The sequence below is a fragment of the Gallinula chloropus genome, assembly GCF_964237585.1.
Source record: "Gallinula chloropus genome assembly, chromosome: 2".
NCBI classification, from domain to species: Eukaryota; Metazoa; Chordata; class Aves; order Gruiformes; family Rallidae; genus Gallinula; species Gallinula chloropus.
This window is the reverse complement of record NC_140086.1, coordinates 28,354,670-28,370,148: the sequence shown is the minus strand read 5'-3', so window position 1 is coordinate 28,370,148 and position 15,479 is coordinate 28,354,670.

Below are 15,479 nucleotides of genomic sequence, written 5' to 3'. Positions count from 1 at the left end.
ATTCTACTCCTCTGACTTCAGACAGTAACATCCATTCACATATCTATAAGAGGCTAATTTGTCCATGTGTTCTTTTGGCAAAATACTCCTAAACAGATGAACAGATTTTCGCAAGTGAGTTGTTAATCGACACTATAACTGCAGACATTACTTATTGGGCAAAAAGTCTGAAAAGACTTGTCTATTTGATGTGATAAGATCAAACTGTACCAAAAGTACTTATAGCTAATTAAAGTAAAGTAGTGCTGTTCCATTACAGAGATTTCTCTACTTCTTTCACATATTTTTTTTAAGTCTGGTGCACTGAAATGAATAGAAAGACTCCCATTGTTGGGAGGGAAATTGTTCAGGATCTTGTCAATTTATATAATCTTTAAAATGTTCCCTTTTCTTTCTGTTTCATCTTTTGAAGTGTCAGTCCATGCAGGCTACTTAGCTTGAGTATTTCACTTTTCCACATTTAATCTTTCTACCCAGATATGCCTTTTTTTTTATCCTGCTTTGAATTTTTCTTTCACGTCTTGAATCCATAGCTTCATTAACTTTCAGAGAAACGCCAAGCAGCCTTGAACTTCACCACAGCTATTGTTTGATTTCCAGTCCAGTTTTCTAAATGCATATATATTGTTTGATTCTCAGTCCCAAGTCTTCTCCATGCCAATTATTTTTTCCCTTTTTTTTTTTTTATTTTTAGGGTTCTCTCACAGTCCAAACTAGACTAAAAATTCCTCACACTTAAAATTCTACCACATCTTGTATCGTACTCATCTGAAGGCTGGTGCTGTTATTTTCTAGAAATCCATGAGCAATGCAAGGCTTGCTGAAATCCACAAAAAAGCAGCAAAGAGGATGGGTGAGCACTTACACAGTTGCTCTTCTTTGACGTAAATCTCATTTTCACTTGAACAACACTCCACAAGTTATGTTTTTACTTTATCCTCTTCATAGATGTGTTGATGTTATTAATGACAACTACATCTATTTCAGTGCAGTATCAAAGACAAATAGGTATCACAAAATTCCCTAAGATGCAGCCAAGATAATTAATTAGGCCTTAGTTTACCTGTAAGATTATTCCAATGCAGATTCTGGCTAAAGCATATAGTAACTCTGTCAGTAGCAGCCTAAGCTACGGCTTGCCAAATTTCCAGACCTAAATTCAACAGTTAAAATTTGTCAGTCACTAAAATATAAGGTCATAATACTCTCATATTTTATTTGTACTTCTTTGACTTTCAGCCTCATTTCAATGAATTAACACATTTCCAACCTACCTTCAAGGTATCTCTTTGAGTTAAACCATCCCATGCTGCAGATGACGTATGTTGGAAACATCTTAGGAGGTTTAGTCCAATTAATCACAGAGCTAATGCAAAATATGGCTTTTTGCTTAGTAAATTGTGTGTCACACAGCATTCATATGCACCTGTGCTCTGTAATTTGCACGGACTATCAGCGGGGTGCTGTGTGCAATTCAGGATTTTGGTTTTGACCTTGGTTAATTCTAAATTGTTCCCATGTGGAAGAGGGAGCTAATAGTGCCAACTCTTGCTTTTCTCTGGGAAGGTGAATTACTTGTGCCATGGGTACAGAATTAAACAAATGTGGTTCAATCCCACTAGCTCAAATTGCCATTTGTGCTGATGTTGGTCCCAGGATTCCTGGTCAGTTTTGATCAGGCTTGTGTCTCCCCACAGACCGTTGTGTACTACCATATTACACCAAGAATGTTAAAAGTTTGTTGGCAACCATCAGATTCAGCCCACAAAAAAAGAAAGGTTTGTTTTAGAAGAGACAAAGCTGAAATGAAGCACTGGAACTTGAACCTTGCCAAAGGGGAGGGAGTGCTACCCATGCTTACCGTGGAAGGCAGTATTCTGGTTCTCTCTGTGAGCCCTAGTGCCTGCCACACAGTTAATTTCTTAGATATTTAAAGACTGAAAAACACTGTGTTCAATGTGTAAGGGCTTTCACAGTATCTTTAGGCTTGTTAAAGACTGTATTGTTAGACCTGAACTGAGAGCATGTCATGAACTGACTGTGGGTCTGACTGTGGCTTACCTACATGAAAAATTACTGCACAGGAAGGAAGTTACTGTGTAACAGGGTGGAGTGTCCAGGATGTAATTTAGAAAATCTAAATTAGGTTCCTGCTTTGCATGATTCCTTCGAAAAGCCTACCAGTCTTCCCTATCTACAAAAAGTCTTAGGAAGACTGGACAGCCGAATACTGTTTTATGAATAATCTATCTCTGTCCGTGAGCACCTTCAGGGTTCCAGCAGGGCTTCAGACCTCCTGGAGCGGGGGATGCCGAACTGTACTGAAGCTAAGGAACTCAGTTAGCACAAGATTAAGTCCAGACTCCCAGGGGTGCAGTCAGAGCACAGCCCCACACTGATAGGACCGCGCAACCTGGGTGGCAGAGCTGGTTGGTGCCTTGGAGATGCATATGGGTGGCTGTCCGCCCCTGACTCCACAGCTATGCCTTTATCACATTTTTGCACAGTCTTCCACAGCAGGAAATTCACTTTTCAGTCAAGCTCACCATTAACAGGAGATTGGAAAAGTGGATCCCAAACATATTCTGAAAATTGTTTTATCTTCAGAAACTGTGTGAGGGCAAAAGGAAAGATAATTTATTTGAATGACTGCTTGTATCTCTGTTTAAAGACGTGTCATTAAATGCATGTGTCCCTTAAACTGCAATAACAAAATAATATTGCAGTACTTTTGCACGTTCAGAAATGATGAATTTGGAACAAAATAATAATATTAAAAAACTTTGCAAAAACATTTTTAGTAATCTACTTCATCACTTCAAATTTCATAAAATTATATTTTATCTAACACACACTATGCATCATATTGTATGCTCTGCATATATATGTTGCAACATCAATAAAAAGTTATTAAACTGTTCTATTTCTTAGATGTACAGTAAAGGTAAAAGGAAGCTACCTAAAAGTGATTTTAAAAAGGTTTTCTTCTGATGCTTACTGAATACCTGAGACTTTGAACATCAGTCATCATCTGATCACTTCTAATGGTTTTTCTGTTTACAATTAGATATTTGTCTTCCAGGAACCACATCAGCTTGGTGGTCACTATTTTCTCCTTCTTTATAAATTTATAAATTGTATACAGATTTGTTATAAAAAAGTTATATCTCATTTTACAAAGTCTAGTTATGACATGCAAAATTAATGACAAAGACCAAACTCTAATTATGATCTGCTGCTAGCAACTTCTCTGATGTGCTATGGGAAACTAGTTCGAAGATCATGGTTTAACCTTTTTCATAGTGTAATTTGTTGTAGGTATTTTAGAATAAACTTTATTTGTTAAATAAATAAATAGTTTAAGTGTTGCTGATAATATCTGATTAGTATGCTGATAATATTCTGATTCGTTTTCTGATATAGTAACTTATTTAGTGCTTTAGAAAAAATTGCATGTTACATTCTGAAAATGTGGAACATCTGTTGCTTTGAAAATTCATTATTGTATATCCTGATTTTCTAAATCTCTTATACAAATCAGTATTCTGCAAGAGAACCTCAACTCTCCTTACAACTTTCATTCCTGAATGCAAGTCTTACCAAACAGTGAAACAGATATGCTACAAACTTGCTAGTCATCAAAGTGTCAGAGAAAAGCTTGAAAACATAAGGTTTGAGAATAGCAATAGAGGCAACACCAATGTACTCTTTTAAATAAATAAATAAATAAAGGTGATTTTAAAAATCATGGTATTTATATTTCTTAATCTAAGTCTTTTGGCCATATGATTAACAGTATTTCATATTAATCTTCCCAAGGATGTTATGATAAATGCTTTATCATCACAGATGACTCCTAGGCTAATCTGTCTGACTGAATATCACAGGAGAGCAGGTTTAGTGTACCTGGACTAACATATCAGAAAGATTTCTCAAAATGAGTCAAATATAAACCCTGCAACAGTGTTTGGTACCTGTTCTGAAAGTAAATCACAATTACAAAATTTTATGACAATCAGTATTCACTGGGCTCTACTGCACTACAGCATCTTTGAAAAGGGGTAGCAATCTCCTTTTAAATAATGTTCTTGTTCAAATGGATTTGTGCTGGCTTTAAAATCTTATCTCTTCCAGAGCTGTGCAAAAAAAAACTTGAGGACATTTTACATCATTAGAATCTGCACTCTCATCTTCTCACAGAGACTTAGAATATTCTGCTTCTTGAAGAGACCAAAATTTCAAAATGTTAAAGTCATGACTTGTTACTGTTTAATACAAAATAATTTTAGGACATTTTAGACTTTAGTCCCTGCAAGCTATGAAAAGTGAGGTTTATGGTAAGTAAAAAAAGTAATAAAGATGAAAATACAATTAAAAAGAAAGGAGGAAATTCAAACAAAAAGTGTCTATGTATAAAACATTTCAAAGGTATGTGTTCTGTGCGCAGAAAGCAAGTGCCAAGATATGAAGCGTATATTGACACTTTTCTTTGAAGATTTGCATAATTTGTAGCTTACCCACCTCAAAACTTCTGTTTGTAAGACTTTACTATATGCAGTGCTATCTTCTATTCTCTAGCCATGAATCATAAAAGGCAATGAGATAGAAGTGACAAATTGCTAAGTCACATGGAAACTATATTCCTCATTTCTTTGCTCACCTCATTTTCACTCTGCTAGTTTGTCTATCTCAGGTTAAACTCTGAACATTTCACGGCTCTGAAAATCCTTGAACAGCTCCCACTTTTGTCTTTTCAAGAAGGATGTTGTAAAAACCAACAATCTTCTTGAACATGTGTGGAATTTCTCTACTTACATTTAGACCTAAATTCAACCTTTCCCAAAGTCCAGATTTAAAACAAGTTTAACTGAGCTGAGGATACTTTACAGCTTCAGATTTTTCATAGATAATATCTGAATGTTACCCATTTTTATCCTCACTCTTTTTCTTGTTATCTATGTAAATGAAGGTTACACATGCATAGATGTAGAAATATTAATTTAACTGTAGCTTTCAGTTATTTCTATGAGTCTTACTTTGCTTTGTGGCACAAATATTAGACTCAGTGTCAAAGAGTTATTTTAGGATGTTGCACTGCAAAAGCCCTCCAACTACTAACTCTGTCCTCCATTTTTCAAGTCATGAATTTTATGAAGGCACTGGATTCAGAATGACTGATTTTACAACCTGAAGGTAGAAGATCAAATTCTTTTTATGGCAGGAAAACATCTAAAATGAGATGTTTTACAGACCTCTTGTTCTGTTTGTGTTGGAAGCTGAGGTATTTGCTGTTTGTGCAAACTGTTTTCCTTTTTAACTAGCACAGTGTATTCATTCAAACACCAGGATTTAGGTATATCAGAGCTCATAAATGGTTCCCTACATAAGAAAGCTATCAAATATTCAGAAAAATTACTTGTGTTCATCTTGAGAGCCTTAGTATAGATAAGGTGATAAAATTTCAGTTATTATTGCTATATTGAACTTCATAAATGGCACTGAAGTACATAAACTTGTTCTAAGTCTTCTAGGTGATATAAGTGAAATTCAGCTTGAAAAAAAACCAAAAACCAAAAGTAAATTTTCTCCTGTGTTATCTTGTTTTCTCTATGGAAAAAGATATTTCCATATTTGGAAACTCTACATAAAACTGGTGGATTTATGTAGACTTTAGATGATATATAGACCTGTAACTTTCTATGCAGAGGTGAATTTCCCTCCATGGTAAAGTAATAATGTCTACAACATCAGCTTGGAATTTGCCTTTCACAGCAAGAACTTGATTCTGATTAATGGCTGCAATATTATTTGTTTCATTTTGTTCTTACTCCTAATCAAATTATATAAAAATATTTTACTGTGCTCTTCTGAATCACAGAAGATGATCCACATCAAATTAAATATGTTTTCTTCTCATAGCCATTATATCAAGTAGAATAGTAAAATCGTAATTATTTTTGGTTAACAGGTGCTTTCAGACTATTAATATAAACGAATAATATTTAATTTCCAAAATGCATTGATGGATCCGTATACTCTATCATCTAGTGAATGAAACAGAGCTTTTCAATATAGATTATCTCTGTGTATGCCTACAGACATACTCTCATTTTATTTTTCTAATACTCTTCCATCTTTATGATATAAAGAGTGATCATTTCAATGATACTGCATCAAAGAAATGACACAGAAATTCCATATGGAAACTGGAAAGTCAGATGAGACAGAGTGTTTTCCACATTTTTTTCCTCTAACATCAGTGCAGTTCTTCCTCTTCCCAGTGAGGATATGATCTTGGCAGAGAGCATCTGTCAGGTTTGTAAATCAATGGCAATCTGTAGGGGACAGGCTGTGCCTAGCATAGGGTGCCCACATTAGTCATATAATTCCATGCAATGAATGTTCACATTTCATCTCTCACAATGTCAGTCTTTCTGTAGAGAGAAAGTGGAAGAGGAGACGGATCTCAAGCATGTCTGAAGGAAAGGTTTCGACACAACAGGATTCAAACAGGAAAACAAAACCAGGTGGTCACAGCAAGGGCCTGATAAACTTCAGCTCAGATAGAAAAGGGAAGAGAAATGGTAGAAAGAAACAGGGTTCATCAGCGAGATCACAGAGGAGGCTGAAGACACTAGAGAAATAAGCAAAGTTTTCTACAGCTCCAAATGTCTCTGATTTAGTTCAAACCAAGATTGTATGTAAGGACATTCTTCCATTCTTCCAAGAAAAATCTTTTTATAAACTTTTTATTGCTATGCAGACATAGTCATTCTAAATTTTCTCTCCTTTAAAGTTTATATTCCAATGAAACCTACCTTTTCCAATTTAATAGCCAATGTACAGTTCATCTAGAGGAGCTCGCATAAAGGGTAAGTTCTAGGCATATCCATTTCAAAGAATTGTTCAGGTCAGTGTTCCATCACATTCAAGTAGCTTTGAATGTTTATACACCTTATGATATCAGAAACTGTCCAGCTTCTCTAGTTTACTATACCAGTGAAGTTAATGAGAGGAACAGTGTATATGGTCACGGACATATTTCAGCACAAGCAAGACTGCTCTCCTCTGGAATCCAGACTAATTCTGATGCAGTTGGCTTGGATGCCTCTGTGTAGCTCTTCACTAGCCCATACAGTTATAGCTTTACTAAATAGACAAATCAGGCAGGCTATACAGTCAGAAAGGCCATAGCAAATCAAAGCAGGCTGTGAAATAAAACATGAGAAAATTATGTCTTTTCTGGTAGTATTAAAATATGTATAACTAGTTTTCTTCTGTTTTCTTAACGTTGTTTAGAGGTTTCCTCTCCAGACTTATTTAGGGTTAAATAGCTGACTTAATTTGAGAATAAAAAAATACCAGTCATTAAACAATATCATTGGACTCAATATAAAGTTGAATTCTGTAAATGTTTAAGAACATTATCCCATCCTGTATATCAGTATCCTCTGTGTGAATGAAAACATCTATCATCTCCTTCAGTCTGGAGCACAGCAACCTATTCACCATTCAGTTTCTAGCTTGAGTGAATTGAAGCTCAAGGACAAATAAAGCCCTGTTGAAAACATCTGAATAAGTTTCTAACGGATGGTTGTTATCAAAGCACTCCCATTTTGCCATACTCAAGCAATTTTACATTTTGTAGATGGATGACAGCTCAGCTTTGCTTTTCTTTTTTCTTTTTTTTCCCCCAGCTTCTCTAATCAGTATTTAATTTTATTGGTGTTTCCAACTATTCTCTCCAGAGTCATGGTTCCAGAAATATTGACTATGTGGGGAAAAAAAATTTACTCATCAGAAACCATTTCAGGTGGAGATAAGAATTCATTGGAGCTGAAGGAAAGAGAAAGATAACTAAATACAGGAGTGTCTTGGATTAGGGACAGATGCAGACACATTCATCCATAAAGGTTTGGATGAGTGAATAGTATCAGGCTGTTTCACCTTGTCTCAAAACAGGAGGCATAAAGAGCATCCTTCCCTCATAGAGGTGAAATGAGGAAAAGATCTGGGACTCTACCAGTCAGGACCCATCTGCCTTGGGTCCATTTGGGGATACAGAAGTGCCCACCACCAAGAGGGCTCCTGGGGAAGCTGGACATTATCCAAAGAGGCTGCCAGGATTGCTCTCCCAGCTTGTGGCACCACTGATTTCTGGAGTGACTTCCAGTCTTCTGCTTTTTGCCTTAGCACATCATTTTAATTTTCTGCAGTTTATATGACAGTTGACTACTGTTTCTTCTTGCCTCATCCTTTACATATCTTCCAAAATATTAATAACCTGTAAGTTATTCAACAGCTTTCTGTTTGCAGATAGTCAACCTAACAAACATTTAGTGAAAAAAAAGTATAAATGAGTCTTTCTTTTCCTGTAATTTATTCTTTTGCCTAGAGCACATGTAAACCTGTCAAAAATGCTATAAGCACTTAATTGCTAAAATTACGTTGACATTCAATGAAATGTAAAAAAACCTAAACTGCTGTGTAATTTTTGAAGTGGAATTTCAGCTTCAAAACCATGCAGCTATCTTCAGTAATGTTACCTTGTGTCTTTGTAATCATTTTCTTGGCAATTGTGTTCTTTAGTTTCTTTAAGGAGGTACATTTAAGTCTGACTAATTTAGTAGAATCAAGATGAAGATCTGCCTTTGCTTTTTTTGAATTACACATGACAGAATAAATGTGCTATTAACAAAGTAAAGATAACTGAAAACTATATGTATAAATGTGAATTTAAGGATGTGTTCCAAGCTTCTACTTAGAAAAGTCAAATGCAGTCTATACTAAATATTGGGGTTTGGGTTAAAAAATGTAAAAATCCATTATGCCTGGAATATAATTGAAAATATATTAAAAGCAAGGGTTTTATGTCTGGTTCAGCAAAACTTTAAATGAACTAACTCATATGCCTGGTAAAGTATCAAGCTCAGTACAAGTTCTTTCAAGCTTAATGTCTCTCTGATAGCAGCACTGGCAAATTCTGCCTTGCATGCATTCACACTGTTTTTTGCAGATCAAGATGAAAGGCATGGACAGAAGTCTCAGCTACCACATTGTTTTTGAGAAATGTGTCTTATGCTCAAGCTTCTCCATGTGTTTCATTAAATCTTAAGAAACAGTGTTACTTGCTATTCCATAATTTTCAGGGGGGCGAGGGGGGGGATGGAGCGGGGATGGAGCGGGGAATAAATTAATCGTCTAAACTATTCCACAAAGAAATCTAATTCTCAGCTCAGGAATCTAATTCTCAGCTTGTCCTTTAAAATTTTTCGTATTTTATTATTTTTATCTTAGAACATAGGGCTAATCATTTTTCACAGAAGGTTAGTGCTCATCCAATTTCATGGGGTTATTGGTTCATATCACAGATGTAAAAAATGCAAGTGTTGGTTATTTCATCTTTTCTAAAAATACAGACTACTGCAGGACAGAGTAATGGCATTTGGCTTATCTTTCTAGCACAAATATAACTTGGAGACCACTGGTGCATTTTAGGAAAGTAGTACCAATTTCTCATGTAAAACGCCAGTCTCATTACAACATTCTCTCAGCTGCAGTCCTTCTAAATAGACTATTAGTACCAACTGCTAATATTCTTTTCTCTCAATAAATAAAATGTGTATGCAACATTGCTGAATTTTTTCTGCCTATTGGTAGGTCACCTGGGGTGAGCTTTTAGCTTCTGGACCCAGAGAAGATAAAGTTCAATGCAGGAAGGATTCTTAGATTTTGGTAGATAAGAACAGATTGAGGTCAAGTTTATTATGTTGTACAGATCTTTCATTTTTCATCAGATACTCAGATAGGGACTGAGGGAGAAATTAACCTCTCCTTGATTTAACTGTCTAAAAATAAGGTGCTGAGTCTGAACAAGTCAGTTGCCTTGGTTTCTTCTAACCATTGGAGAGGGAGGTTTGGCAATTTCAGTCTAGTTTTACAATGACGTTAATTTTAATAAGAATCTTTCATATTTTAAAGCTGAATGGAAAACTAATTTGTAGGTCCAGCTGCTGAAGAACTCTTTTTTATGCTAAATTTCACTGATACTTCAGTAGTCATAGCATACAGATATAGATGCATTTACCTAAAGATATCTGGAAATGAGTAAAAAAATGTGGTTTCTGCTGCTGTAAAATGTCCTCAAAAGCCCAAGAGTTTCGTGATCTTCTGACCAAAAGGGATTTAATAAATCTGTACAAAATAATTATCATGTTATGTAAATATTAGTTTATGAATAAAAGGAATAGACAGCATGTTTCTTTGAGTACACTGGCTTAAAAATATCTTATTTATTTTCATTACAGAATAGTTCTTGCAAGTCAGACTACAGTGAGGCCACTGCATAACAGCAGCCATTAAACAGAGCACTGCTTTCTGCTGGTCCTTGGCAGGCTGACAGACAGACCAAAGATTTCATGGACATGATCAACAAATATATGTCCCTGGCTGCTGGTCCTGCCTAAGCAAGCTCAAAGCAGCATTAGCAGGAGCTTAAAAAAAAATCTCCCAAGATATTAGTCTGATACTTATCAGAAATTCCAAATCCATTTAAGAATTAGGCTTCTTTAAAAAAGCCTATGCTTTGTAAAAGTAACCCAGTTAATCCTGGGCTGTAGATTCATACTGATAGGGCATGTGAATCCATTTCCATGGCATTAGTTGCTGAGGAACTGCTAATATTTGATGCAGATATTAGAACCAAATGTGTTTTGTTTGGGGTGGTTTTTGTCCTTAGCAACTGGACTCCTTTCAGCAACCCTCTCTGTGCAACCCTAAATATTACTGCTAAATATTTTTGCTTAAAAATATCCAGGATGCTTAACTTCTTTCTGAGTTACTACGTGACTCATTACTGGGAGTGCAGCAAAACTGAGTTTTTCCAATAACTAGTTTTTCCAGCTAAAGATACCTGATAGTATACAATGAGACTAAACAGAGGAGAACTGCAGCACTTTGAACTCTGTACAAAGAAGTCAAAATTCAAATAAGTAGGGATATACAGTTGCTTCTTTCAAACTAATTGGTTCTTTAAAGTTTGTAGTCCCATGAGCTAATTTTGGTTAGGATGAAAAGATAATGATGAAGACAGGTTATTTGGATAGAACACTGAGCATGGAAAATACTACTTCACACCACACTTGTGGAAATCAAACACTAGAAAATGGTCGATACTAAACTCACATAAATTCTCTCTCAGCTCTTTCAAAAGACTTTTTTTTAGCTCTTTTTTCTGTCCTGTTTTTCTCTTCTTTCTATCTGTTGCTGTGAGTTGTTTTGCTGCTTTTGTCTTACATATATTTAGCTACACTAAAATAATAGCTTACCCCTAAAAGGGCATCACTTTTGATTTTTTGATTAGTCAGGTGCTTTATGAAAGAAGCTTCAATTGATATTGCAAGGTTCCAGTCAGATCACATTGCAAATGCAATGCAATTATACTGCATTATTAGCAGTATATGCATACTCTCTCTATATATGTATATAAAATTCACATGCTGTATAAAATTCAACTTGGTGATCAGCATTTGTAAATACTTTTGGCTGTCTTAAAAAGGTAGACTCATGATATTTTCATCCAATGCTCATATGAAGTAGGCCAATCTGTATAATCAAGACATCAGCACAACATTTAAGCAAGTACTCATTTTTAGCATATGTATAATCACTGCTACAATGAAGATATAAATTCCAACAAAACCAGCACTTGGAACAATAAGAAGTTATTGGTAGAGAATGCAGAATTGGGTGCAAATAGATAGAAAAGCCACCAACATAGAATCAGTATACAGACAAATATAATGGCCTCGATGTTGACACATTCATACTAAAGAAAAGTAAAGAATATCTGAAATCAGAACGAGGTGTTTCAATGAATATTACAGCAGCAGGTGCACAACCATTACTGTCATCTGCAAAACAAGTTCATCCATGCTCGTTAAGGTATAATCTTAATTTAATTTGATTTGATTTGATTTGATTTGATCTGATCTGATTTGATTTTATCTGATTGATCTAGTGCTCTTCCTCTTAGGCATGTATTAATTTCCATAGCACCCAGAAAGATAGAGCAGTACAACCCTAAGAGATTCAATAGCCTAATATTAATAATGATTTAATGCTTATATGAAGCTCATTCTATATTCAAAGAACTACACAAATATTAACCAACTAATACAAACTAATGTTATTCCTTTACTGTCTCATGATATTAATGAATCATATTACTTATTCTCCATCTACTCTTTCATGTTTCTAGTTCTTTGCATTTCAGCATTTTATGGTAAACTCTAGAGATCAATTTGTACAGCTAAGAAAGATGAATACATGCATAATAGATTTAACAAACTACTCTCTAAATAGTGTCTGCTGCAGAACATAGACAAGAAGACCTAAAATAAAACATCCCAAAAACATTTTGACTTTGTGATTACAAGTTAAGTATTGATGGAAACAAAAGGATTTCAGGTAAAATTGGAGATTAATCAGAGAATGGCAATCTCTCAAAAACTTTCAAATGTCCAGCCCAGCTTTTCTGTGGAGGGAAAACCATAACACAGGGCTCAAGGGGATCCAAGTCGAAGTAGCCCAGTAGAGTAATGTGTTCAGTGTGGCAAATTCTTTCTGCACTTAGGACTGAACCTGGAAACTTCTGAATCCTTGAAACTCTATATATCTTATGCTTTTCTTTTAGTTTGCAAGCGTACTCATAAGCCACTGTCCCTGATTATTCAGACTTCAAATATGTTGACTTATGATCTGGCTTCTGAATTCACGGTAAGCCAGCTATCATTGTTGATGGGGAAATCTGGACATAAAAGTGGAAGAAATTGACTCATGCCCAAGTGCTATCCATAGTCAGAACTAGCTGGTGTTGGGAGTTGAAGCTTAGTTGAATTTCAACACAGTCGAACTTTTTTTTTAACATCTGGGCTTTGATCTCAACTGGGAGAATCAAAATTTGTCCATTCCCCCATCTGAGAAATGCTGGAGAAAAGAGGTTGAACCAAATTTACAACTTGGACTCAGATGGAATATCAGGTTTAAATGAAACATTCTATGTTATAATTTCGAAAGAAATGGTTTAGGTATTTTTGGTTTGCCTTGGGTTTTGGCTTTTGTTTTTTAAAGTTTGTATGAAGATTTGAGATTTTTATACTGACACACATTATTCATGTCCAAATTTTCAGGTTACTGAAAGAGAACTAGTTTCTAAGAAGATTTAAGTAGAATATAGTAAGATTTGTGGCAAAAAATTTCCTTCTCTTGATTCAGCCTTTATCCAATTTTTGATGACAGTGACAGGGGAAGAAGGAGGGGCAGGGTTTTGAGGTGATGTAACAGATCAAGTTTTTAAATCATTGTGTTGAACATCTGTGGAAAAGCAATGACAAGTTCATTGACCATGTGCTTTGAAGATGGAAATAAGTTAGGAATACTAAGCATAATTACTCCTATGCTTTATCTTTTATGCAAGGTTTCCAGTAGTTTGCCTACTGGTGGTAATGTCGTGGACACTTTCCAGTTTGCTGAAACAGCATTCTGCCTACTTATGTTTTTGCATTTACTGCTATAGCCCTAATAGATGATTATAATGTCAGCAAAATACTATACTAGTTATTCAACAAAAGGGTGATATTGCAATTGCTTAAGAAGAAAGCATCCTGATTTTGAGTGGAGGACAAGGAGCACGTCCCCTCGACTGCCTCTTCTGGGTTTTCAATTTCTTCTCTCCCCCAGGGGGTACTTTCCTCAATAGTCTTTATTCTTTAACCTTAGCTGGTCCCCTCCCTGGGATGATATTTAACATGATTTGGGTAGAAAGTTGAGTACTATAGTCATATATGTTAAGCATGTACTGCTTTTACCTCATTATCATGCTTAGGAGTGTCAACTTTAATATTCATTTCATGGATAATTAAGCAAATAGTCTCACTCCAGGCACCATGGTCTTCAAGATTCTGTGTAGAAACCATATATCTGTTTATTAAGCATTCTTTAGCCAAAAGACAGGGACATCTTGCTGCTGTAAGACTCCCTCCTTCAGCTGCTTCTCACTCTAACCTTGCAAACCTCCATCCACAATATTTGTATAATGGATAAGTGGACTCTAGTGTTTTTAACCTCTTGGGTGACATTCTCACACTTACAAAGTAAATTCAGATGAGAGTAGGGAAGCAGGGAGATATTGGAAGACGGACATTGATTCTGGCAGTCTGAAATGGTTACTCATCTAAAAGCAGGGTAGAATGTGTTGAACAGTTTTATGATTTATTTTGCAAATAAAGCAAACAAATAAATGAAGATGTTTACATATTAATCTCTTACACAGCCTACCAGTTGTAAGAAGCATATGGACAATAGATTTTGCCTGACTAGCTAGCCCAAGCATAGTAATAGAGAAAAGGAAAATTCAGAGACTGCAGCACTCTTCTAATGGGCAAATATGAAAGACTAGGAGTGAAGGATAAATATGATAATAGGGCAAGTATATCCATGTTTATGTCAAATAAGATGAAAATTAATGTATTTGTTCTGTCAAGACTGGAGAGTATTCTACCCCAAAATTTGCCAATATGCAATAATTATATATTGAAATACTGTACATTTTTCAAACTACGTGTCCAAGGATACAATTTGGATTTAGGAATAGTTGCTATTATGTTGAAATAACAATTAATCAAGGCTGATGGAACAGAGAAAGTCAGCTATGTAGCTGGTGGAGGTACTCTATATCCATTCTGAGAAGAGCAAAGATTTGCAGCAAACAGCAGTAAAATTCTGGAGAGGAGGGGACTCTGAAATTGATTTTAACTAGTCAAAGAAAAAAAAAAAGCTGTATGCTTTTCCTTCTTTTTCTAGGAAGTTAAGGGTTTGGGCATGGTTATTTTACCACTGTGAACCTTTCATAGTTACTGCTTTGCCAGTTCCTGCTCTGATTATTCTAGGACTGAAAATCAAAAGTTTCTTCTGGAAGAGACTATGGCTTCCTGCTTAGTAGCAGCAGTATAGTGCACATAATCACCATGCCCAGAGGTTTATGTAGGCTACCAGATCATTTTCCAATGCAGCAGGAGGAATCAGCTCTTCTTTGTAAAGTCTTTTATGTTTTGGACCTGTTATAGGCTATCAGTCAAGACCATCTGGAACAAGAGTGTGAATCTCCCCATGAAATTTGTACTGCATGGCAAGGCAGGTATTGGTATCTTGAATCTTTCTGTCTTCATCTTAGTCTAACAGATACCCATATTAAATAACACTTAGAACACATTAAGAACTTTCTTCTTCATATGTGCTTTTCCCTAAACTGTAAGTTCAACAGGCTTCCATGGAAGGCCATTCTCTTTATTGCCTGTCTTGGAGAAAGGGCATACCATGTAATTGACACACAGGAAAATATTTAAACATATTCCTCTGCTTTGATTACTTTTAGAGCAGTTGTTAACTAAACTAATAGAAATTTGTTATGATAAACACAC